At 41.1% G+C, this 15,581-nt stretch overlaps 1 long non-coding RNA gene across 8 annotated transcripts in view; it reads left to right on the forward strand.

Annotated features, from left to right (window-relative positions):
* Positions 1 to 15,581, forward strand: part of LOC110133705 (uncharacterized) — a 30,975-nt gene that overhangs the window by 6,395 nt on the left and 8,999 nt on the right. For 3 of the 8 annotated variants that reach the window (XR_011485757.1, XR_011485752.1, XR_011485756.1), the window contains exons 2-3: positions 13,845 to 14,035; positions 14,466 to 14,701. This is a non-coding gene — a long non-coding RNA (uncharacterized lncRNA). Of the gene's footprint in view, positions 1 to 8,985; positions 14,036 to 14,465; positions 14,702 to 15,581 lie in introns of those variants that run through there. The other 5 variants (XR_011485754.1, XR_011485753.1, XR_011485750.1 and 2 more) reach the window with 3 other exon arrangements.

A 15,581-nucleotide genomic window follows, 5' to 3' on the forward strand; every position in this document is an offset into this window, starting at 1 on the left:
GCAGAGGAACCAGAGATCAAACTGCCAACATCCGCTGGATCATCAAAAAAGCAAGAGAGTTCCAGAAAAGCATCTATTTCTGATTTATTGACTATGCCAAAGCCTTTGAATGTGTGGGTCACAAAAAACTGTGGAAAATTCTGAAAGAGATGGGCATACCAGACCACCTGACCCACCTCTTGAGAAACCTGTATGCAGGTCAGGAAGCAACAGTTAGAACTGGACATGGAACAACAGACTGGTTCCAAATAGGAAAAGGAGTATGTCAAGGCTGTATATTGTCACCCTGGTTATTTAACTTTTATGCAGAGTACATCATGAGAAACGCTGGGCTGGAAGAAGCACAAGCTGGAATCAAGATAGCTGGGAGAAATATCAATAACCTCAGATATGTAGATGACACCACCCTTATGGCAGAAAGTGAAGAGGAACTAAAAAGCCTCTTGATGAAAGAGGAAAGTGAAAAAGTTGGCTTAAAGCTCAACATTTAGAAAACTAAGATCATGGCATCTGGTCCCATTACTTCATGGGAAATAGATGGGGAAACAGTGGAAACAGTGTCAGACTTTATTTTTGGGGGGCTCCAAAATCACTGCAGATGGTGATTGCAGCCAGGAAATTAAAAGACACTTACTCCTTGGAAGGAAAGTTATGACCAACCTAGATAGCATATTAAAAAGCAGAGACATTACTTTGCCAACAAAGGTCTGTCTAGTCAAGGCTATGGTTTTTCCAGTGGTCATGTATGGATGTGAGAGTTGGACTCTGAAGAAAGCTGAGTGCCAAAGAATTTATGCTTTTGAACTGTGGTGTTGGAGAGTCCCTTGGACTGCAAGGAGATCCAACCACCCATCCTAGGGGAGATCAGTCCTGGGTGTTCATTGGAAGGACTGATGCTGAAGCTGAAACTCCAATACTTTGGCTACCTCATGTGAAGAGTTGACTCATTGGAAAAGACCCTGATGCTGGGAGGGATTGGGGGCAGGAGGTGAAGGGTACGACAGAGGATGAGATGGCTGGATGGCATCACCAACTCGATGGACATGAGTTTGCATAAACTCCGGGAGTTGGTGATGGATAGGGAGGCCTGGCGTGCTGGGGTCGCAAAGAGTCGGACACGAATGAGTGACTGAACTGAACTGAAATAACCCTATGGTGAGGCCAGCTACAGGTCCTCTGGTCAACAGCCTCAGGTGATGTCCCAGCTAATAGCAAACATCAACCAGAAGATGAGAGAACGAAGACACCTCTAGATAATTAGAGTTCCCCAGCTGCTGTGTCTTTCCAGCTGAGACTCCAGACATCCTGGAGTAGAAGCAAGACATCCCTGCCATATCCTGAGTTCCCAAACAGAATCTGAGAGCAAATTAAAGTGATCATTTTGCACCACTGAATTTTGGATTGGTTTATCACAAAGCAACAATAACCCAAACATGGGTAGAAATGTTGATTAACACCCAAGGAATGGAGTGAAAGGAGCAAGGAAGGCAAGTAATTGTAAGGGGGAAAATAGGCTAGTGACAAAACATTTTGCTTTGCAGTTGCTGCTGCTGGGCTTTTTGATTCCAGAGACCCCAGAGTGGATAGAAGATGGAAGAGTTTCATTCTAATTGAAACTTCTGTAGATAATTGCATCTTTTTTTAAAATAAAATCTGGAACTATTTAGTTATTTCTTTAATTGAACATCTTGATTAAAACTAACAGAAGTATGTGGAGTTCCCCCCCCCCCCCCAAGGAAACAAATAGTAACATTGATTACCAGTACTTTGTAACCATGCAGCTTCCCTGGTGGCTCAGTCCCTAAAGAATCTGCCTGCAATGGGGAAGAAGTGGCTTCAATCCCTGGGTTTGGAAGATCCTCTAGAGAAGGAAGTGGCAACCCACTCCAGTATATTTCCTGGGAAATCCCATGGACAGAGGAGCCTGGTGGGCTTCAGTCCATGGGGTAACACAGAGTCAGACACGACTGAGCAACTAAACCACCACTACTTAGTAATCAGAGGATGAGAGATGCTGGTCTCCTCTGTATCACTTCATGGGGCTGAAGGAAACCACAGTGTTGTTTCCAATGATATGTATAGATATTTTATTCTGTTAATCTGACAGAATATGGTTCACTTTTAAAGCTTCCATATTTGTCTCTATTTTATACCCACTGTGTAAGTCATTTAATCTGTAAGTTAGAAGTCCTAGTATTTTGTTGGAATTGTGTAATTGGTGAGCCCTCAATTATATTGGTTGTAAATGTTGAGTAAAACCATCAACTGACCTCATGGTTATGGGTCGAGAGCAGAATGTCTCAGTCTCTTGGTTCCTTGTAAAAATGCATGTGAATTTGGTGTTTGACTCTTTCAGTGTGTTCCAGCCACACTGAACGCCCTTACTGGAACCTTGATCATCCATTTACTACTACTTGTTCTGCTTACTCCCTCTGTACATTCTTCCTTGAAAACTACCCCTATCTGTTCACACATACCCCAATCTTTTGTAATACTAAAGGCCCAAGTCAGACAGTGCCACTTGTTTGGAAACCTAGATCTCATGTTCTCTTGGTCACCTTTCCCTGTTTCACTTTTCTGTCACCTTCAGTTTGGCATTATAGTTATCTGGAACTGTGTCTGACCTTCCTACTAGTCTGTGAGCCCCTGGAAAACAGAATCTATATTAGATTGATTTAGGAGTTCCCCACAACTCCAAGATGGATGTTCTGTCCACCTTTAGGGACTGCAGAGAGGACACCTGAGCCTGGACATGCTAATGGAGATCTTACATCTAATTTGTAGCAGAGCTAGGGCCAGAACCCAGGTTTCCTAATTCACAGCTTGATGTTCTCTACTAGATGAAGAAGGAAAAGAGGGGAGGGGAAAAGAGGGATGAAGTAGTATGCTTCATGAGCATAAACCTTTGTATCTGTTTCATTCATTACTGCATCCCCACTGCGTAGAACAGTGCCTGGCACGTAGTGCACACTCAAAAAACATTTACTGAAATAATAAGTGATTGGGGTAAATAGGCATTCAGGTACAGGGATGATGTACAATGACCTTAGGGGGCGTAGGTATTGTTTACTTATCACAAGTTCGTATCTCATGTGTTGTTCTGATGCAGGAAAGAAGAAATAGAAAGCCCCAAAAATCCAGCTTTTCCTGCACTGGTATTTTTCCACTGCTCTCTTGTGTCACTTATCTTTCCCTGGTAGCAATTCTAAAGACCGTCAGACAGCTCCCACTGAACTCTTTCGTCAGTGTTCTGATAAAATAAAAATATGTGTTACTGGGCAGAAAATGTCTTCATTTTATGTAAAAACCTTCTTTGAAAAGTAAGTATTTCTTTAAAAGAAAAAAAAAGCATAGCTCACCACTAATGGCTGCCTTTTATTGGCCTTGCTGGGGACATCCCAGTGGGACAATGTGGCTGGAGTCTAGAGTTGCCCAAGAGATCCTACTGTCTCAGTAGAGATGACCCCAGGTAATGGAGGCCATAGGTGTGGCTGAAAGACAAGAAACAGGATGGATAAAATCACATACCTTTTAGTCCCCTGTACTCGCTGGCCTGTGGTCATCATCCTGGTACCTCCTACCTCAAATCTCACTAAAGAAAAGCCTCTGCTGTTCCCTCCCAATCTGATTTCTTCCTCCTTGTCTTTGCTTATTGTGTTCTGAAAAAGGTATCTTTTCCTTAGCTCTATTCCAATCCTCTTCTTAATTCTCACCCCCAGGGTGGAAGTGATTTTGTACAAATTTATATAGGAAAATCATCTCCTTGTCTGTGATACCTGAAAGTACAGTTTCTAAGATTTAAAATCTAAGGCAGGGATTTCCCTGGTGGTCCAGTGGCTAAGACGCCATACTCCCAATGCAGAGGGCCTGGGTTTGATCCCTGGACAGAAAACTATTAATATATCCCACATGCCACAACCAAGAGTTCACATGCCACAACTAAAGATCCTGTGTGCCACAGCTAAGAGCCGGAACAGCCAAATAAATGAATTAACTAAAATAAAATTTTAAAGTGACTAAAATCCAGGGCAGAGGGAGTAGGACTAGAAAACACACTTTGGCCTCAGTCTAGACCAAAGCCACATGGTTTATAAGAGCCCTCCATCTGAGGAGTTAAGGGCGCTTGCTCAGATGAATAGCACAGCCTCTGGGGGAAGACTGCCTGTGTTGCAGTTTGGGCTCCATGCTCTGTAGGCTTTGGTGACTCTGGGCAAGTTATTCAACCTGTCTGCTATAGTTTTCTTATCTGTGAAATAGAGATGTGTTAAAGGGATTTGCAGAGTTAATATAGGTGAAGCACTTAGGATGGTACCTGGCAAACAATAAGTACTATTTATTTATTTTTAAATATTAGAGTATAGTTGATTTGCAGTGTTGTGTTGGTTTTGGGTGTACAGCAAAGTGATTCAGTTTTATCTCTCTCTCTCTCTCTCTCTCTCTCTCTCTCTATATATATATATATATATATATATATATATATATATATTCTTTTTCAGATTCTTTTCCCATATAGATTATTACAGAATATTGAGTAGGGTTCCCTGTGCTATACAGTAAGTCCTTGTTGATTATCTATTTTATATATAGTAGTGTGTATATGTTAATGCCAAACTCCTAATTTATCCCTCCCCCACTTTTCTCCTCTGGTAACCATAAGTACGTTTTTGAAGTCTGTGAATCGGTTTTGTTTTGAGTTGTTTGTTTATTTTGTTTTGGCCACACTGCGTGGCATACAGGACCTTAGTTCCCTGACTAGGGATCAAACCTGTGCCCCCTGCAGTGGAAACACAGAGTCCTCACCACTAGACCGCCAGGGAATTCCCCTCTTTCTGTTCTGAAATAAGTTCGTTTGTATCATTTTTTTTAGATTCCACATATTAGTGATATCATATGATATTTGTCTTTCTGATGTATTTCACTTAGTATGATAATCTATAGATTCATCCATATTTAAACAGTAAGTGCTGTTTAAATGTTAGGTGTTATATCTGTCATTATTATTATTATTATTAAAGTTATTAAAACAGACTTTGTGTGTATGTGCCATCAGGAGCTTAAGGGAAGATGTAAGTGGCACCCCACATGTAATAAGTAAGTGTTGAAAGTGAAAGTGTTGTGTAGCTCAGTCGTGTCCAACTCTTTGTGACCCCATGGACTGTAGCCCACAGGCTGTCCTGTCCATGGGATTTTCCAGGCAAGAATACTGGAGTGTGCTATCATTTCCTTCTCCAAGGGATCTTCCCCACTCAGGGTTCGAACCCAGGTCTCCTGCACTGCAGGCAGATAGATGTTAGAGAAGCAAAAAATGCTGAACAGACCTAAAGAATTAAGAAATTCTATCTAAGGGTATTTTTAGGAGTTTTAATCTTTTACTAAAAACAAATCTCAGTTTCAAGCCATTACTCGTAATTTTGGATCTATTCAAGACACAGCTGCCTAATCTAAGATTGGGAAGATTGACACCTGTGTTTTCCTCTAGTTTTATAATTTAATGTCTTACATTTAGGCCTTTCATCAATTTGGAGTTACTTTTTTACGTACAACATGAAGTGGGAGTCCAACTTCATTCTTTTACATGTTAATATCTAGTTGTTCCAGCACCATCTGTTGAAAAGGCTATTCTTTCTTGTTGAGTGGTCTTGGCACCCTTGTTGAAAATCAATCGCTGTAAAAGTCTGAGTTTATTTCTGGACTCTCAGTTCTATTTCTCTGATCTCTCTGTTTAACCTCCCCCAGTACCAGTCTTAATTAGTATAGTTTTGGGGTATTTTTTTAAATCATGAACTGTGAGTCTTCTTCTTTTTATTTTTCCAAGATTGCTTTGGTTGTTCTGGACCCTTTGAATTTTCATGTGATTTTAGGATCATCTCATCAGTTTCTGCAAGATAGCTAGAATTTTGATAGGGGTTGCAGTGAATCTGTAGAAAAATTTATGGAGTATTGCCATATTAAAAATATTAAGTCTTCTGATCAATGGGTACAGGTTTCTTTATATTTGGGGTCACAAAGAGTCAGGCATGACTGACCGACTTTCCCTTTCATATTTTCATACATATACAAGTCTTGCACATCTTTTGTTAAGTTGAAAGTGAAAGTCAAGTCATGTCCAGCTCTTTGCGACCCCATGGATGATACAGTCCATGGACCAGCTGAGCCACCAGGGAAGCTCAAAAATAGTGAAATGGGTAGCTTATCCCTTCTACAGCAGATCTTGCCAACCCAGGAATCAAACTGGGGTCTCTTGCATTGCAGGCGGATTCCTTACCAGCTGAACTACCAGGGAAGCCCCTTTGTTAAATTAGTTCCTAAGTAATTTTTATGCTATTATAAATAGAATTGTTTTATTAATTTCCTGTTTGGAGTGTTCATTGTTAGTACAGTTGATTTTTGTATGTTGACCTGAAAGCTTGCTGATTTTATTAGTTATAATTATATTTTTGTGATTCCTTTAGATTTTATGTTTTATGTGATCATGCCACCTATAAATAATTCTTCTTTTCCAACATAGATGTTTTTTATATCTTTTTCACCCTGCATTGCCCTGGCTAGAACCTCCAACACAATGTGAAATAGAAGTGGCAAGGATGGAAATCCTTGTCTTGTTTCTGGTTTTATGATGTGTCTAGGTGTGATTTTCTCTGAGTTTATCTTGGAATTTGTTGAGCTTCACAGATGTATAGATTAATGTTTTTCATCAATTTTGGAGAACTTCAGGCATGTTTTCTTCAAATATATTTTCTGTCCCTTTCTCTTTCTCTCCTTCTGGGACTCATTATGTGTATGTTGGTATGCTCTTAGGTCTCTGAAGCTCTGTGAATTTTTCATCACTCTTTTTTCTTTCTGTTCCTCACTCTGATCAATCTCAATTGACCTGTCTTCAATTTTGATGATTCTTTTTCCTGCCAGCTCAAATCTGCCATTAGACTCCTCCAATAAATATTTATTATATATTTAAACTCCAGAATTTCTGTTTGGGTCTTTTTAAAATAATTTGCCTCTTTATTGGGATGACCTAAATCAAATCCCTTATGATTATACAGTGGAAGTGACAAATGGATTTAAGGGACTAGATCTGATAGACAGAGTGCCTGATGAATTATGGACAGAGGTTCATGACATTGTACAGGAGACAGGGATCAAGACCATCCCCAAGAAAAATAAATGCAAGAAAGCAAAATGACTGTCTGAGGAGGCCTTACAAATAGCTGTGAAAAGAACAGAAGCGAAAAGCAAAGGAGAAAAGGAAAGATATACCCATTTGAATGCAGAGTTCCAGAGAACAGCAAGGAGAGATAAGAAAGCCTTCCTCAGTGATCAGTGCAAAGAAAGAGAGGAAAACAATAGAATAGGAAAGACTAGAGATCTCTTCAAGAAAATTAGAGATACCAAGGGAACATTTCATGCAAAGACGGGCTCAATAAAGGACAGAAATGGCATGGACCTAACAGAAGCAGAAGATATTAAGAAGAGGTGGCAAGAATACACAGAAGAACTGTGCAAGAAAGATCTTCATGACCTAGATAATCACGATGGTGTGATCACTCACCTAGAGCCAGACATCCTGGAATGTGAAGTCAAGTGGGCCTTAGGAAGCATCACTACAAACAAAGCTAGTGGAGGTGATGGAATTCCAACTGAGCTATTTCAAATCCTAAAAGATGGTGCTATGAAAGTTATGCTCTCAATATGCCAGCAAATTGGGAAAATTCAGCAGTGGCCACAGAACTGGAAAAAGTCAGTTTTCATTCCAAACCCAAAGAAAGGCAATGCCAAAAAATGTTGACTACTGCACAGTTGCACTCACCTCACACACTAGTAAAATAATGCTCAAAATTCTCCAAGACAGGCTTCAACAATATGTGAACCGTGAACTTCCAGATGTTCAAGCTGGTTTTAGAAAAGGCAGAGGAACCAGAGGTCAAATTGCCAGCATCTGCTGGATCATCGAAAAAGCAAGAGAGTTCCAGAAAAACATCTATTTCTGCTTTATTGACTATGCCAAAGCCTTTGACTGTGTGGATCACAAAGAACTGTGGAAAATTCTGAAAGAGATGGGCATACCAGACAACCTGACCTGCCTCTTGAGAAACCTGTATGCAGGTCAGGAATCAACAGTTAGAACTGGACATGGAACAACAGACTGGTTCCAAATAGGAAAAGGAGTACGTCAAGGCTGTGTATTGTCACCCTGCTTATTTAACTTATATGCAGAGTACATCATGAGAAATGCTGGGCTTCAGGAGGCACAAGCTGGAATCAAGATAGCTGGGAGAAATATCAATAACCTCAGATATGCAGATGACACCACCCTTATGGCAGAAAGTGAAGAGGAACTAAAAAGCCTCTTGATGAAAGTGAAAGAGGAGAGTGAAAAAGTTGGCTTAAAGCTCAACATTCAGAAAACTAAGATCATGGCATCTGGTCCCATTACTTCATGGGAAATAGATGGGGAAATAGTGCCAGACTTTATTTTTGGGGGCTCCAAAATCACTGCAGATAGTGACTGCAGCCATGAAATTGAAAGATGCTGTTCCTTGGAAGAAAAGCTGTTGTCATCCTAGACAGGATATTAAAAAGTAGAGACATTACTTTGCCAACAAAGATCCATCTAGTCAAAGCTATGGTTTTTCCAGTAGTCATGTATGGATGTGAGTTGGACTATAAAGAAAGCTGAGTGCCGAAAAATTGATGCTTTTGAACTGTGGTGTTGGAGAAGACTCTTGAGAGTCCCTTGGACTGCAAAGAGATCCAACCAGTCTATCCCAAAGGAAATCAGTCCTGAATATTCATTGGAATGACTGATGCTGAAGCTGAAACTCTAGTACTTTGGCCACCTGATGCAAAGAACTGATCCATTTGAAAAGACCCTGATCCTGGGAAAGATTGAAGGCAGGAGGACAAGGGGTTGGACAGAGGATGAGATGGTTGGATGGCATCACTGACTTGATGGACATGAGTTTGACTAAGCTCCAGGAGTCAGTGATGGACAAGGAAACCTGATGTGCTGCAGTCCATGGGGTCATAAGGAGTCAGATATGACTGAGTGACTGAACTGAATTCTGTAAATTCTGTTTTTCCTTTTGTGTGTGGCCACTGAAGTCTTGCCCAGGTACATCACTAAGCTTGTAGCTTAGCTGTCAGCTAAAAATTGGTGAAAGTTTTTCTACAGTGTCTTGAACCAATAACCCTCCCACTTACTACAAACCAGCTCTGCATGTATTGTGGTACACTCTTAGTGCTCTGGTAAAGTGAAAGTGAAAGTGTTAATTACTCAGTCATGTCTGACTCTTTGTGACCCTGTGGACTATAGTCCACTAGGCTCCTCTATCCATGGGACTCTCTAGGCAAGAGTACTGGAGTGTGTTGCTACTCGTCCAACCCAGTGATTAAACACAAGTATCCTTTGCAGGCAGAGTCTTTACCATCTGAGCCACCAGGGAATCCCCCCAGTGCTCTCGTAAGCAGTTCACAATTCTGTCTTAGCTTTCACTTCTTGTTTTCACAGACTCAAGTTTAGCCAGAGGTGAGAGATGGGAGCCTTCTATGTCTTTCTTGGGCAGGTACACAGCCCTTGACATGTGTGACTTTTAGATCCTTAAGAATGTATTGTGGCTTTTCAAAGACCTTTTTAGATATCTCATTCCCCAAATCTTAAGTTTTTTGATCAGTCTCTTATTTTTCCACCAGGTGGTGCTGGTGAAAAGAACATGCCTGCTAATGCAGCAGGCATAAGAGACATGGGTTCAATCCCTGGGTCAGGAAGATTCCCTGGAGGAGGGCATGGCAGCCCATTCCAGTGTTCTTGCCTGGATAACCCCCTGGACAGAGTAGCCTGGTGGGCTATGGTCCATAGTGTTGCAGAGTCTAACACAAGTGAAGTGACTTAGCACATTTATCCTAACAGGTATCATGGTTTAGGCAGCTGTGATGTTAAACAATTACCACTGAAACTGTTTGGCAAATGCCGCCGTAGATGGGGCTTTTCACACTATCTCACGTCCTGCTGAGTCATGTTAAATAACTGCAAGTCATGGGAAGGAGGCTTTTTCATTGGGAGCTGACAGATCAAATAGTGATAGTGCTCTGAGGATGGTAGTTTTTCAGGTTGTTTTGAGACAGTAAAGCATCTGCCTGCAATGCAGGAGACCTAGGTTTGATCCCTGGGTCAGGAAGATCCCCTCGAGAAGGAAATGGCAAACCACTTCAGTATTCTTGCCTGGAAAATCCCATGGATGGAGGAGCCTGGTAGGTTACAGTCCTTGGGGTCGCAAAGAGTCTGACATGACTAAGCGACTTCACTTCACTTCACTCACTCTGCCCCCACCAGTGACTGTTAGGCTACTGGCTTTCATGGCCTTTTACCATGGGTGTGAGACTGCTGATTTTCAAGATTACCACTGGTCAAGAGAGAGGGGGATTGAAATAGGGCAAGTTAAAAGGCCTCAAAGATCAGTGTTCTTAACAAGACTCAGTAGTTTTCTTTCTTTCTTTCTTTTAGCCACACCTCACAGCTTGAGGGATCTTAGTTCCCTGACCAGGGTTTGAACCAGCACGCTCAGCAGTGAAAGCACAGAGTCCTAACCACCAGAATTCCCCACACTCAGTAGTTTTCTTGAATAAATGCTCCTCAGATTGGTGTCTGCAAACTTTTTAATCATTTCCAGAATTCTAAAAACGTTGATTTTAACACGTTTTGCAAGTGTTCTCATTGCTGTTTTGCAAAAGTAGATTTCCAGAGGTTCCTACCATGCCATTCTGAAAGCTCCTACTCATAGATTTTTATTCTCTTTAGGGTACAATCAGATCTCCATCTAAGGAAGTGTTAGTCACTCAGTTATGTCTGACTCTTTGTGACCCCATGGACTGTAGCCCACCAGGCTCCTCTGTCCATGGGATTTCGCAGGCAAGAATTCTGGAGTGGGTTAGCATTTCTTTCTCCAAGGGATCATCCTGACCCAGGGATCGGACCCAGGGATTGAACCTCGGTCTCCTACATTGCAGGCATATCCTTTACCATGTGAACCACCAGGAAAGCCCTATCTCTATCTAAAACAACAATCTTATGTGAATGTTTGTGTCAGAACTTCTTAGCAGTAGACAAGATTTGGACAAACAATGACAATGCTGAAGATGGCCTCTTCCTGTGTCTTGAGAAATCAAAGTCTGTTCTGGACTGAGGCTGGGCTGTGATCATGAGCAGGCCAGTGGGTGAAAACTATGGGTAGCCAGAGGAGCTAATGTTGTCTTTTCTCCAACATATCTTTTCTAAGTCATTTCATTCTATGCTCATAGGCACCTAAAAACTTGGAGGTGTATTTGAGCCAAACTTCTCCACAGATGAGCCACCAATTCCTCTTTACTGTTCTCCATATTCTCCAGAAAGTTTATTGGACATGGACCATTCCTTTAGAAGGAATTTGGGGGAGAATGATGTTAAAGGGGGGGAAACAATTGCTTATTGAATGAACCAATGAGTAGTGGGCTGGAGAAATCAGGGAAGGCTTCCTGCAGGAGGCATGGGTTTGATCTTATCCTGTAAGAATTGGTGCATGTTGGTTAGTTGAAAAAAATGTGTGTTGAGTAGGAAAGCAGTTAAATTTAATGTAACCAACTGAAATATCTAATTAATTCCCCTCACTGAGCCACTGTAGGAATATACCTCAGGCTTATCCCTGGGGGAAAGCCAGAGACTAGGCAATAATAAAAAAAATAAATAAATAAGGAGGGAGGCAGTATGTCCTAGTGGTTAGGAATTCAGTTACTGATGTTAGACTGCTTAAGTTCAAGTCCCAGGATTTCTGCTTATTAGCTATGTGATCCTGGACAATTTAATCTCTCTGGCCCTATTATCTTTATCTGTGACATAGGAATACCTTCCTGCCTCACAGGTTTGGTGAGAAGATTCAATGGGATAATGCATCAATAATGCAAAATACAGTGCCTTGTGCAAAGCAACTGCTCAGCAAAGGGCAGCAATATATTTTTTCTTACAGTTTTGAGATATAATTGCAATAAAGTTTAAGATAAACAGTATGATATGATTTATGTATATCATGAAGTGATTATCACAATGTTTAGTGAACATTCATCATCTCATATAGGTACAGAATTAAATTAAAAAAAAATTTTCCTTGTGATGAGAATACTTAGGATTTACTCTCAACAACTTTCATATGTAACATACAGCAGTATTAATTGTATTCATCATGTTGTACATATATCCCTAAGGCAGGCAGATTTTTAAAAATATTTATTTGGCTGCACTCGGTCTTATAAATAGTTGCAAAACTCAAGATCTTCAGTCTTTATTGTGGCATGAAGGATCTTTTGATTGTAGCATGCAGGAGCTTTAGTTTCGGAATGAGAACTCTCAGTTGTGGCATATGGAATCTAGTTGCCTGACTAGGGATCGAACTCTGCATTGGGAGCATGGAGTCAGCCACTGGACCACCAGAGAAGTCCCCAGATTTCTCATCTGAGTCCAGCAACAAATCCAGATACCAAATGCACAAATCTGGAAACCATGTAGGTAGTTTCAGAAGTGAAATTGTTTTTAAATGCTTCCTGCAATTCCTTTGTTTATTTCTGTTCAGTTCATCTTTAGAATTTGGTAGCATATTATTGAAAATGCCAGCATGTTTCCATTACATTAAGAAGGATTATATTTTTTGTTTATGTTCAGAGACAGAACATTAAACAGAAAATACTCGCTTTGGGGGCAGGGAGTGGAAGGCTGCAATAAAGGCAGGGATCCCACAGAGAGACCCCCTAGGAACTAGATGAGATTCAGAGTGATGGAATCAAGTTTTGGATCTGTTTAACTTCTTAGGAGTAGATTCTACTACCTGAGCTTTTCTAACTCCTTGGGTTTCAAAGGTCCAAGGTTTTTATTTATTTGATCATCAAGCAGGCATTGGGGAGGGTGGAGGCCCAGTAGTATTTTGGGGGGCTTTGGGGGGTTTTTTTGGCCACACTGTGTGGCATGCGATATCTTAGTTCCCCAACCAGGGATTGAACCTGTGCTCCCTGCAGTACAGTTCAGAGTCCTAACCACTGGACCGTCAAGAAATCCCCAGTAGTTATTTTTAAAATTGTGTTTGTTTGTTTGTTTGTTTGTTTGTTTACTTATTTATGGCTATGCTGGATCTTCATTGCTGTTCGGGCTTTCTCTTGTGGCGAATGGGGGCTACTCTGGTTGTAGTGCACTGGCTTCTCATTGTGGTGGCTTCTCTCCATGCAGAACACAGGCTCTAGAGTGCTCTGCCTTCAGTAGTTGCAGCACTTGGGCTCACTAGTTGCAGCTCATGGGCTCTAGAGCACAGGCTCAATAGTTGTGACACACAGGCTTAGTTGCTCCATGGCATGTGGGATCTTCTCAACCCAGGGATGGAATTCATGTCTTCTGCATTGGCAGATGGATTTTTTACCACTGAGCCACCAGGGCAGCCCTCCAGTCATATTTTTCTTTAACTAAAGCATGGGCTCTGGCCCCAGGTCAGGCTTGAATCTGAGCCCCTAACATTTCCTAGCTCTATGACCTTGGGCAATTTACCTAACCTTTCTGTGCCTCCATGGGATAATATCTGTCTCATAGAATTACTGTAAGAGTTAGATGTGTATATAGGGGACTTAGCTAAGTTCCTGGCATATAGTAAATGTTCAACAAATGTTAAAGCTAATTTTATAGTGGGTGGAAAGGTGAGTATTTTTAAATTTATTTATTTATTTACTTTTGGTTGCACTGGGTCTTTGCTGCATACGGGTTTTTTCTAGTTTTGGAGTACAGAGCCTACTCTTCATTGTGGTGCATGGACTTCTCATTGCAGTGGCTTCTCTTGTTGCAGAGCACGGGCTCTAGGGCACAAAGACTTCAGTAGTTGTGGCTCCACAGCTCTAGAGCACAGTCTCAATAATTGTAGTGTGGGGGCTTAGTTGCCCCATGGTACGTGGAATCTTCCTGATCAGAGATCGAACCAGCGTCCTCTGTGTTTCAAGGCGGATTTTTAACCACTGGACCACCAGGGAAGACTGGAAGGTGAGTTTTTTAATTCTGTGTTTACACATTTAACTGTTTAAATACTGAATTAGTTTTGTTCACTTTTGTGTCTCCCATGCCTTAAACAAATTTGTTGGGTGAATGAATGCCCACTGGTAAACGATCCTAATACAGCGAGAAGTGCTGTAACCGAGATTGAATACAAGGCACTTTTCAGTGCATGAGGGATAGGGTATGTTATGCTTAACTCTGAGCAGTTCAGGGAACATTTGGTTGAGAAGAGCTGTTCCCTTCTAGAATTTTCAGTGCAGTCAGATCTATGAGAGTCAACCACATCCTGGAACTAGGTAAAGCTATGCTATGGAGCCACCAGGTGGCACTACTACAAAGGGATTCAACCAGCAGAGGAGCCCTTTCCAGCCAAGAGTTCATGTTTCTATCTGACGCAGTTTTTCCCTCCTCTCCACAGAAACTCAAGCTATGACTTCTTCCCTCTTGTTCTGCTGGTTTTGGAGCACTGCCATTCTTACCCAAGGCTCAGTTCAGTTCAGTCACTCAGTCATGTCCGATTGTTTGTGACTGCATAGACTGAAGCACACCAGACTCCCCTGTCCATCACCAACTCCTGGAGCTTGCTCAAACTCATGTCCAAACCCAAGGCTACTTGAGAGCCATCTGATGCTTAAGCTACTCTGTCTTTATCAGGTGAGAGGAGAGAGAGAGACAATGCTGAGTATATTTCCAGTTCTTTGCGTTTTGGACTTCTGACTCCCACACCACTGCCTTGTTTCTCCTGTTCTGCCCTGGATGAAACTAAAAGAGTAAGGGGAGAAGCAAAACTACCCTTTTTTGAAACAGCGGGCACTATATCAGAAATGGTAAATAGTCACATTGTTGAATGGCAACAGAACCCTGAGAGATTATTTTGTCATTTATTTTGCTTCAGCAGTTATTAACATAGGCACTGCCAGTCTTATTTCTGTGATACCCCCCACCCAACACCACTGAATTATTTTCAGGCAAATCCCAGATAATTTTTCATTGCATAATTTCATTTTTAAATGCTTTCTTACATTTCTCTTAAGAAAATAAGGGCATTTAAACATCACAGTATCATTATAACACTTTTAAATCCCCCAAGAAATAATACCCTAATATTATCAAATATATACCTACTGTTCAAATTTACCTAGATGTCTCGTTTTAAAAACTGCATTTGGTTAATTCAAATCAGGATTCCAACAGAGTTCATACATTTAATTCATTTGATATGTGAGCTATGAGCCATTTTACATAGAGGGAAACTGAGGATCAAGAGATAATCTGTTGAGTATTCAAAAACAATTCTCTGTTGAATCAGACCTGGTACCAGTTGTTGGGCATGCAAAGATAAGAAAGACACAAGTCTCTGCTTCAAGGAACTCAGTCTTTTGCTTCTATGATGCTCTGTGAATATATCTATCACAAGACTTAGTGTGTATTAATGTGTGTTTTTTTCTGTCATACCAGATAAGTGGCAGAAGGCAAGGACCAGTTTGTAGTCAACATTGTATTCTTAATACCAAGCATAGCCCCTGGTACATAG

The sequence above is a fragment of the Odocoileus virginianus genome, chromosome X, assembly GCF_023699985.2.
Source record: "Odocoileus virginianus isolate 20LAN1187 ecotype Illinois chromosome X, Ovbor_1.2, whole genome shotgun sequence".
Lineage (NCBI taxonomy): Eukaryota > Metazoa > Chordata > Mammalia > Artiodactyla > Cervidae > Odocoileus > Odocoileus virginianus.